Source organism: Lactuca serriola, chromosome 5 (assembly GCF_051521515.1).
Source record: "Lactuca serriola cultivar US96UC23 chromosome 5, Lser_US96UC23_V15, whole genome shotgun sequence".
In the NCBI taxonomy this organism is placed as follows: Eukaryota; Viridiplantae; Streptophyta; class Magnoliopsida; order Asterales; family Asteraceae; genus Lactuca; species Lactuca serriola.
In genome coordinates, this window is record NC_136412.1 from 38,759,637 (window position 1) to 38,770,956 (window position 11,320).

Genomic DNA, 11,320 nt, shown 5'->3' on the forward strand with positions numbered 1-11,320 from the left:
GCCGATGAGGAAATGAAGAAGGCCCGTTATCATGAGATGTTGCGGAGCGATATCTGCCAGTTTGTAAGCCGGTCCAGCTGTAAGACGCTGGAAGATATGATTGCTAGAGCTCGGGAGAGGGAGATTGATCTTGAGATGGAGAAGAAGAGGAAACCGGAGGCGGTTTCGGGTTCAGGCGGTTCGGGCAAAAAGCCTAGGGTTTCAGACCACAGGTCCAGGGGACAGCCGAGCCACGGTCGATGTGGTAGGTGTGGGAAGATGCACGAAGGAGTGTGCAAGGCAGGGAGTTCCGGCTGCTTCAAGTGCGGTCGGATTGGACATTTGAGTAGGGATTGTACGGCTCCTGCTACTGCCGTTGTAGCATCAGATCTGATTTTCTTCCAGTGTAATCAGAGGGGACATAAAAGGTCCCAGTGTCCGGGTTTAGCTGCAGCAGGGAAGGTGGCTGCGCCTGCCCCTGCTACTTTGAGGATTACCGATGGCCGGCAGGGCCGAGCTGATGCGCCAGTGGCGAAGAGTAGGGCGTTTCAGATGACAGCAGAGGAGGCGCGAGCGACTCCTGATGTGGTGACGGGTATGTATCTTCCCTTTATCTCTTTATTATTATTGATTGAATATTGCTTATGATTGTATGTTTTATTTAGGGTCGTTCTCGGTGAACGGCATCTCTGCTATGGTATTATTCGATTCGGGGGCTACCCGATCATTCGTATCTCTTGCGCTTAGCAAGAGGTTCAGTAGAGCTCCAGGGGAGCTGGATTGTCCATTAGAGGTTGAGATAGCGGATGATAGGACCGTGAGGGTCGGCAGAGTGCACAGAGGGTGTTCTCTTCAGTTATTTGATGAGCAGTTTTCAGTGGATCTGGTACCTATTCCCCTGCGAGGGAATAAGGTTATTGTGGGTATGGATTGGCTAAGCCCCAATGGGGCGGTGATTGATTGTGAGCTTCAGCTAGTGAAGGTTCGCACTCCCAGTGGGGGAGAGTTGGTGATTCAGGGCGAGAGGCCACAGCGAGGACCGACCTTTTGTTCCGCCGCAAGGGCGAGGCGCTATGTTCAGCAGGGTTGCGCCGGTTTCGTAGCTTACGTTTTGGATGCCCGGGAGAAGGGCAAGACGACAGTTGACGATGTTCCTATTGTTCGAGACTACCCGGACGTGTTTCCTGTGGATTTGCCGGGGATACCTCCTGAGAGACAGGTTGAGTTCAGGATCGACCTCATCCCTGGTGCGGCTCCGATAGCCAAGGCACCGTATCGACTAGCTCCCCCTGAGATGCAGGAGTTGTCTACACAGCTGCAGGAGCTGTTAGACAAGGGTTTCATTCGGCCGAGCAGTTCGCCTTGGGGAGCGCCGATCCTGTTTGTGAGGAAGAAGGATGGGTCGCATCGTATGTGTATAGATTACCGGGAGTTGAATAAGGTAACGGTGAAGAACCGTTACCCACTCCCGAGGATAGATGATTTGTTTGATCAGCTTCAGGGAGCGTCTTGGTTCTCCAAGATCGATCTACGCTCCGGATATCATCAGATGCGGGTTAGAGATGAGGATGTACCGAAGACTGCTTTCAGGACCAGGTATGGTCATTACGAGTTTGTGGTGATGCCGTTTGGGCTCACCAATGCTCCAGCCGCGTTCATGGATCTCATGAACCGCATGTGTAGGCCGATGCTGGATCGGTCAGTGATAGTGTTCATAGATGACATCTTGGTATATTCCAAGACGCAGGAGCAGCACGAGGAGCACCTGCGGGAGGTGCTGGAGGTTTTGAGGAGGGAGAAACTTTTCGCAAAGTTCTCCAAATGTGAGTTCTGGTTGCGCGAGGTGCAGTTCCTTGGTCACCTCGTCAACCAGAAGGGTATTCTGGTAGATCCGGCCAAGATAGAGGCCGTGATGCAGTGGGAGGTCCCGAAGTCTCCATCTGAGATTCGGAGCTTCCTAGGGTTGGCAGGGTATTATCGGAGATTTATTCAGGATTTCTCCAAGATAGCAGTGCCGCTCACCCGACTGACCAAGAAGTCAGTGGTATTTCGTTGGGGTCCGGAGCAGCAGACAACATTCGAGACCCTCAGGCAGAGATTGTGCGAGGCTCCGATCCTTACCTTGCCAGAGGGAGTAGAGGACTTTGTAGTCTATTGTGATGCCTTGATCACAGGTTTGGGAGCAGTTCTGATGCAGCGAGGCCATGTGAGAGCTTATGCCTCGAGACAGTTGAAGCCTCACGAGGCTAATTATCCTACCCATGATTTGGAGCTGGGGGCAGTTGTGTTTGCCCTCAAGATTTGGAGGCATTACCTTTATGGGGTCCGTTGTACTATTTACACGGATCACAAGAGTTTGAGGTATCTTATGGATCAGCCGAGTCTGAATATGAGGCAGAGGAGGTGGTTGGATGTGCTAAAGGATTACGACTGTGAGATCCTATACCATCCAGGGAAGGCCAATGTGGTGGCCGATGCCCTGAGCCGCAAGGTGTCGGCGGCCCCTATCAGGGATCTATGTTTGAGGATGACAGTGATCACTCCGTTGTTGGAGCGGATCAAGGAGGCTCAGGTAGAGGGTCTCAAGGAGGAGAGACAGAAGTGTGAGAGGATCGTGGGCCGAGTAGCTTCTTTTGATTACGACAGTCGGGGTTTGTTGACGCTTCATGGTAGAGTATGGGTACCGTACTGGGGTGGGGTACGGCAGGTATTGATGGACGAGGCTCATAAGTCTCGATTTTCTATCCACCCAGGAGCGACGAAGATGTATCGAGATCTTCGACCTGATTATTGGTGGCCCTGCATGAAGCGGGACGTCGCCTGGTACGTCGAGAGATGCCTGACTTGCCGGAAGGTCAAGGCGGAGCACCAGAGGGCTCACGGCAGGATGCAGCCGTTAGACATTCCCGTGTGGAAATGGGAGGACATTACCATGGATTTTGTCACCAAGCTTCCTCGGACCACACGTGGAGTGGATTCGATATGGGTAGTAGTGGATCGGTTGACGAAGAGTGCCCATTTTATCCCGATCCAGGAGAGTATATATGCGGAGAAGTTAGCCGATATCTATGTGCGTGAGATTGTGGCACGTCATGGAGTGCCGGTATCGGTGGTGTCAGACCGTGATGTCCGTTTCACATCCAGGTTCTGGAAGCGGTTCCACGACGAGATGAGTCCATCCGTCTGGGTGAAACCCTAAATCCCCGGGTTGCCCACTATTTAAGTCACCTTATAGCCCCATTCTCGCCTCCCTCACCCTGAGAACACTGTGAGAAAGAACCCTAATCCTCCTTTGTGTGAGCTAAGTGTTTTGTGCCATTTTGTGAAGGTTTGGAGAAGGAGAAGAAGCAAGGAGCAAGGAGAAGAGGTGTAGTGCAAAGATCCAAGGGCAAATCTGAGTTGTTTGAGGTATTTTCGGATTTCCCCTCTTGTTATATGCTTTAAACCTCCATTAGAGCCCTCCTAGGATCTAGTTGATGCTTGTTCCAAGCCTTATGGTTGCATGAATGCCTTAATAAGTCGAGATATCTGTAGATCTGAATGATTGGGGGTTGTAGAGCCCAGATCTACTGCCTTTTTGGAGTTACTTTGCATAATAACCATAGATCTACCCATTTTGTGCATCTTTTAGCCTTATTTCCCTTATTCATGAGGTTGTACACGTAAAGTTGGAAACTTTACGTGGTAAATCAGCTTATTGGACTCAGATCTATCAATTGTATGTGTTGGATTCAAACAAAATCGAGTAAAAATCAGTTGCATGGCGGCAACTCGGCGAGTCGGGAAGAACGACTCGGCGAGTTGGGTCGCGAGTCCCCGATTCCTTCGTTTTTATCAGTATCGAGTGGATCCGGTGAGTTAGAGAGCGGACTCAGCGAGTTGAGAGTAGACTCAGTGATGGAGTGACTCGGCGAGTTGTTCATACAACTCGGCGAGTCCAAGGCAATCTTCTTAAGCTCAAGAACAACTCGTCGAGTTGTTCATAGGACTCGGCGAGTCGGATGAAGATTGTCTGAGTTCTTGGATCGGGAGAGTACTCGTCGAGTCGATGCCATACTCGACGAGTAGCAGCGAGTTGAGTCGAGGTGTGAGAATAGGGACTCGGCGAGTTGGCGGCCCAACTCGGCGAGTCAGGTCAACTATGGGTTGACTTTGACCGAGAGTTGACTTTGACCTGGGGTAAAAGAGTCATTTTACCCAGTGCAGTGTTTAGTATTTGATTGAGTATGTTTATGGACTTGTAGTCGGGGAGATACCGGAGCAGCAGCAGTTAGCCCTCAGAGCTATTCACTCAGCAGCCAATTCACGAGGTGAGTTCCTTTTCAGTAGGAGCGGGTCTAAGGCCACAATGCCGGCCCGTTTAGCTAGCAGTAGTAACCAGATCTTTATCCGACGCAGTAGTTAGCATGTTTGAAGCCTTCGTGGCTCAGACAGGATTATGTGTGTTCATGCTAAGTGATACGTTATGTTATGATTAGTTAGCTTCGGACTCAGGTTCGATATAGGGGACAAGGTCCCGGTCAGCTTCGGACTCCGGTTCGATGTCAGCTTCGGACTCAGGTTCGATGTAGGGGACAAGGTCCCGGTCAGCTTCGGACTCCGGTTCGATGTCAGCTTCGGACTCAGGTTCGATGTAGGGGACAGGGTCCCAGTCGGCTTCAGACTCGGTCTGATGTGAGCTTCGGATTGCGGTCCGATGTAGGGGACAAGGTCCCGGTCAGTCAGCTTCGGACTTCGGTCCGATGGAAGGGGGGGCAAGGCCCCAGTATGTGCTTGATATATATATATATATATATATATATATATATATATATATATATATATATTATTGTATGGTATGTGGTAATTTGGGGGAGCTCACTAAGCTTCGTGCTTACAGTTTCAGTTTTGGTTTCAGGTACTTCCGCTAGCAGAGGGTGGAGTTCGGGTTGATGGCATTGCACACACCACAGCTTCAGCTTTCATCCTGGGTGTTGATTTAGTTCCTGATTTTTATATGTCATGGATATGATACAGTTTTCCGTACCGTGGTTTATTACTATTTTGAGATGCATTATGTATGGTTTCATGATATGACACTCACATTATGGTTTTTGGTTATGTTGAAAAACGAAATTTTTAGGTCGTATTTTTGGGTCGTTTCACCTCAAGAGCATTCATTTTCATTAACCGGTTGTTCTTGAGCTCCTCCATGTTGAAGTTGCACATCTTTAAAGCCCAAAAATCTTTATGCTCTATCTCCACCGGAAAATGAAATTGTTGTCCATAAACTAACCTATATGGTGTAGTACCCATAGGGGTTTTGAAAGCTGTACGGAAGGCCCAAAGTGCATCATCTAGCTTATCCGACCATTCTTTTTGATTTCTCCCCACCGATTTCTCCAAGATTCTCTTTAAAGCTCGATTTGTCACTTCAGTTTGTCCACTAGTTTGTGGATGGTAGGATGTAGAAAATTTATGGGTTACCCCATATTTCCTTAGCACCTTCTCTAGTTGATCATTGGCAAAATGAGTGCCTCGGTCACTTATAAGAGCTTTCGGGACCCCAAATCTTGAAAATAACTTCTTTAAAAACCGCACCACCACCTGACCGTCATTAGTTGGCAAAGCTTGTGCCTCTGCCCACTTAGATACGTAATCCACCGCCACCAATATGTATTTTTTGCCTTTGGACATGGGAAATGGTCCCATGAATTCGAACCCCCACACATCAAATACTTTGCACACTTGGATACTATGTTGTGGCATTTCATTTCGGGATGAAATGTTTCCCACTCTTTGACAAGCATCACACTCTTTGACAAATTGGGTTGCATCTTTAAAAGTCGTGGGCCAGTAAAACCCAATGTCAAAGATCTTCTTAGCAGTGTAATGTGCTCCATGATGTCCACCCGTGGGCCCGTTATGACAATGCTCCAATATTTTCTGGCTTTCATTCCCTAACACGTATCTTCGTATGATTCCATCCGCGCAGCTTCGGAAAAGATATGGTTCATCCCAAAAGTAATACTTTATCTCGGAAAAGAATTTCTTCTTTTGTTGACTTGTGAGATCTTTTGGGATGTATTTTCTAGCTAAGTAATTAGCTATATTTGCAAACCATGGTTCTTCTCCCACGGTCACCATAATGTACTCGTCCGGAAAATCATCTCCAACTCTATCTTCTTGCAATCGCGGGTTTTCAAGCCTTGACAAGTGGCCAGCTGCTACATTCTCCATCCCCTTTTTGTCTCATATCTCTATGTCAAACTCTTGAAGAAGTAGCGCCTATCGTATCAATCTTGGCTTGGCATCCTGTTTGGCAAATAAATAGTTGATAGCAGAGTGGTCAGTAAAAACTGTTGTTTTAGATAAAACTAAATAAGGACGGAATTTATCAAAAGCGTATACTACAGCTAATAATTCTTTTTACGTGGTGGTGTAATTTTCTTGGGCTGGATTTAAAGTCTTGCTAGCATAATATATGGGTCGAAAGTGCTTATCAACCCTTTGACCAAGGACAACTCCTAATGCAAAGTCACTAGCATCACACATGATTTCAAATGGTAAATTCCAATTTGGTGCAATAATGATCAGGGCATTAGTTAATTTTTCCTTTAGAAATTCAAATGCCTCTAAACACTCTTTAGTAAAATTAAATGGTGCATCTTTTAAGAGTAATTGTGTTAGAGGTCTAGTTATTTTAGAAAAATCTTTTATAAAACACCGGTAAAAACCCGCGTGACCTAGAAAACTTCTAATGCCCTTCACATTAGTTGGTGGGGGTAATTTGGCAATGCTGTCAATCTTTGCCCTATCCACCTCAATTCCCAATTTGGAAACTTTGTGGCCCAAAACTATACCCTCCTTGACCATAAAGTGACATTTCTCCTAATTAAGGACTAAGTCAGTCTTTTCGCACCTAGCAAGCATTAGGTCAAGATTTGTGAGACAATCATGGAAGGAAGATCCAAAAATAGAAAAATCGTCCATAAAAACTTCCATGAATTTTTCCACCATATCGTGGAATATGGCTGTCATACACCTTTGAAAAGTCACGGGTGCATTGCATAGCCCAAAGGGCATGCGTCTATAAGCAAAAGTCCCACTTAGGCAAGTAAATATGGTCTTTTCTTGGTCCATTGGGTCTATGGGTATTTGAAAATAACCCGAGAATCCATCTAGAAAGCAATAATAACTATGGTTTGATAATCTTTCTAACATTTGATCAATAAAAGGTAAGGGAAAATGGTCTTTACAAGTGACATCGTTTAGCTTTCGATAATCGATGCACACTCTCCAACCGGTTACCGTTTGTGTCGGAATAAGCTCATTCTTCTTGTTGGTTATGACCGTCATCCCTCCTTTCTTGGGCACCACTTGGACTGGAATCACCCATGGACTATCGAAAATGGAATATATAATCCCCGCATCTAAAAGCTTGACCACTTCTTTCTTGACCACCTCTTGCATATTTGGGTTAAGTCTTCTTTGGTGCTGCACAACCGACTTTGCTCCTTCTTCCAGATTAATCTTGTGAGAGCAATAAGAGGGGATTATTCCCTTGATGTCGGTGATGCTCCATGCTATGGCCCACTTTCGCTTCTTCAAAACTTGCACTAGTTCTTCCTTTTCAGATTTGGAAAGGTCAGAGGCTATAATGACTGGCTTTTGATGGCCATCTTCAAGGAAGGCATACTCCAAATGTTCTGGTAACTTCTTGAGCTCAGTTTTTGGGTTCTGATTGTTGTACTCGCCGAGTGCAGGTAAGGGACTCGGCGAGTTGGTAGTTGCATTTACGAATTCTGATTTTTCTAAGGATGAACTCAGCGAGTAGCTCGGCCCTACTCGGCGAGTAGAGCTATCAGATTGCTTCACCAATTCTTCAAACTCAGTTTCTTCCAGCAGCCTTTCGATCTCCATTAAGTCTTTTTCTGCATCAAATTCTTCATCAAAAATTGTGAACTTGCTGGAATCTTCACTTATACATTCCTCCAATAATTCATCAAGCATGTCAATTGAGAATGCTATGTCGTCACTGTTCCTTGCATACTTCATAGCTTGATCTACCCCAAACGTGACTGAATCTTCTCCTACCCGCAAAGTGAGCTTTTGAGTTCCTCATGTCTACTATAGCACTTGCCGTGTTGAGGAAGGGTCTTCCAAGGATGATTGGGACTTGAGGATCCGCCTCCATGTCTAGAATGATTAAATCAGCGGGAAATACGAACTTGTGCACCTTAACCAATAAGTCTTCACATATGCCTCTTGGAAAAGTGACTGTCTTGTTTGCTAAGTGAATCGCCATGCAAATTGGTCTTGGTTCCGGGAGATCAATCTTCTTGAAGAATGAATATGGCATGAGGCTTACGCTTGCTCCCGAATCGGCCAAAGCATGAATGGTAGCCAAGTTGCCAAATTGGCAAGGTAAAGTTAAGCTCCCGGGTCACCCTTCTTCTTTGGTAGCTTATTTAGCATAGCAGCTGAGTAGTTTTCATTGAGGACTACCTTCTTCACTTCCTCCATCTTCCTTCTATTCGTGAGAAGTTCCTTAAGGAACTTTGCATATTTGGGCATTTGTACGACAACTTCAATGAAGGGTATGTTGATTTGAAGGGCCTTGATATGATCTAGAAACTTCTGGTGCTCCTCTTCCTGCTTCTCTTTCTTAGCTTGGGCTGGGTATGGCAATGGAGGCTGGTAAAGCTTTTCAGGGGTCTGATCCTTCGGATTTGGCAGTGGACTCACCGAGTCCATATTTTGTACTCGGCGAGTAGAGCTGTCAGATTGGAGATTTTGATTTTCTGCTTCCTCCTTTCTGTGATTCTTTGGGTGCTTCGTTCTGAATAGGGTCTAGAGGAGTGATTATTTTCCCACTTCTTGTTGTAACTATATTTATGTGCGCACCTCGTGGGTTATTTTCGGTTTTACTAGGAAGTTCGCCCGGTGATCTTTGGTTTATTTGTTGAGCAAGTTGTCCTAGCTGCGTTTCTATGTTGTGGATAGATGCTTGCTGGTTTCTTAGGATGGTCCTTGTTTCTTGAATTGCAGCATCATGATCACTAAGTCTCTTTTCTGAAGCAGCTACAAATTTGGTAAGCATTTCTTCCAAACTTGGTTTTCTTTCTTGTGCCGACTCCTCTTTTTGGTAAAAACCTCTTCCTTTTTGCCTGAACTTCTCCTCCTTAGCCGTCTTGTAGTCTTCATAAGGGAGCCAATCTTTCTTTGGTTTCTGCCAATCTTCATCATATCGGTCTCCACTTGAGTAACAAACTTGCACTTTCTTGTTGCCATTTTCGTCCAAGTCGCAGTCTCTAGTAAGATGAGGCCCATTGCAGTTGTCACACCCCACCCGAATAGCATGGATCGTTTGATCCATTTTATCCATCCTCCTATCCATGGTTTTTAGCATAGCCATGACCGCGGACAAGTCTTCAGTAGCTGCATATGCGGCTCCCCTAGTAACATCATTTCTTGGGTTATGGTATTCTCTAGAGTGCTTAGAGAATTCTTCAATCAATTCCTTGATCACCGGGGGTGGCTTCTTTGTGTGCGGGCCTTGCGAGTCAAGTAATTGCCTGGTTGTGACATTGACTCCATCATAGAAAATGGAGACTTCTTACTGGCTATTAAGGTCATGATGCGGGCAATTTCTTAGCAAACTCTTGTACCTCTCCCAAGCTTCGTATAGCGACTCTCCAGCTTGTTGTTCAAAGTTGGAAATGGCCTTCTTCAACTTGGCTATCTTGGAAGGTGGGCAAAAGTGATCAATGAATTCTTCTTTCATCTTGGCCCATGTGGTGACTGATCCGGGGGGAAGTGACTTGAGCCAGTCTTTTGCAACACCTTCGAATGTTACTGGAAGCATGCGAAGTAGCTGAGTTTTGCGAGGCACATTTGGAACATTAAAGTAATCACCTACATCATTGACTTCATCCAAATGCTTGTAGGCATCTTCGTGGTCTTTTCCAAAAAAAAAGGAATTTCTTTAAGTAAAGCTAGGATATGACCCTTGAGCTCAAAAGTAGCAGTTGCGGGAATTGCAGGTTGCACAAGTCCCGGGCCAGTGTCGTCGCGCATCCTCTTCTTCCATTCCCCCATAGGGATTTCATCAATGTTATCCATGGTAAGAGCTAACTCGTCGCCGGAATCGGAGTCGTGCCCATATGTAAGTTCTTCTTCCTCCTCGGTGTCGTACTCAGTGTCTTCCTTGATCGGTTCTTCACTTGCTAAAGATGTGTTGGATGCACCTGCTTTGCTGCTCTTTTTCTTCCAAAAAACAGTCTTCAAATTAGACAAAGGTGACTTCTTAGGTGTATTCGAGCTCTCCACGTCCTTTCCTTTGTTCCTTTTCAATGTCGATTCGGGATCTTCAAGCGGGGGTACCAGCGGAGTGTTTGATCCTCTGGTCATGAAATTCCTGAAATAGAACAAGATAAAAACGTAAAAAGAACAAAAAAAAAAATGCAACTAAAGAAAATGAAAATTAACTGCAAAATACTGCTATACTCGCCGAGTAGGTGCGCATGCACTCAGCGAGTAGCAGTGAAATTTTGAAAAAAAACTAAGCTTAATATTAAAACTAAAACAGATGCTAAAACCTAATTACTAACTACTAAACTACAATAAATTAACTTTGTGCCAGTAAACTCACACAAAGGATCGAAAAAATTAGGAATTAGATTAACTATTTAGAACCGTTCCCCGGCAACGGCGCCAAAAACTTGATGTGTGTCAAATGAGCTAGTTTTAATCCTACTTTTAGTTAATAAATTAAGCACACAAAGGCAGTGAACCTGTCCTTTAGTGGTATAGTTGGATAAGTAAGGTGTCGAACTCAGGGAACATAAATTAATCTATTAACTAATTTTAACTAGCAAGTAATAAAAGTAAAAGGGTTTTTCTCTAGTTTTACAAGACTAGAAACTTAAACACGGCACATAAGCACTTACCTAACTAAACAATTTAAGCAAATGACAAATTCACCAAATTTAATAAAGGGTTTCTGTTTAGGTTCAAGCAATTCACTCCTATGGTTATTCAAGTGATACATCAATTATTATTGGTTACCAACTATAGTGGTTAGGTTCATGTTCATTACTCCTAACCCTTAGACAATTAATCAATTCAAGCAGTGGCCAATTGTTTAACCTAATTAATTCCCTAGTTTAATTATTTGGATTAAATAAGATTTGTAATTGGTTAATCAAGTTGGTGTTTCAATTAACCTCTTGTTTGTTGGTTTCTCAAACAAGCTCACACATTAATTTACCCATTCTCTAATTAATCCTAGTTTCATATTCATTATTCTTAGGCATATGATGAAGTGTTCACATAACATATGAGGTTAACAACTAAGAGA

At 44.9% G+C, this 11,320-nt stretch overlaps 1 non-coding gene across 1 annotated transcript; it reads left to right on the forward strand.

The window, feature by feature from the left end:
• The first annotated feature begins 9,590 nt into the window (after positions 1 to 9,590).
• Positions 9,591 to 9,697, forward strand: LOC145055968 (small nucleolar RNA R71). The gene has a single exon (XR_013685510.1). It is a non-coding gene; the product is annotated as a small nucleolar RNA R71 (small nucleolar RNA).
• Positions 9,698 to 11,320: the final 1,623 nt, after the last annotated feature.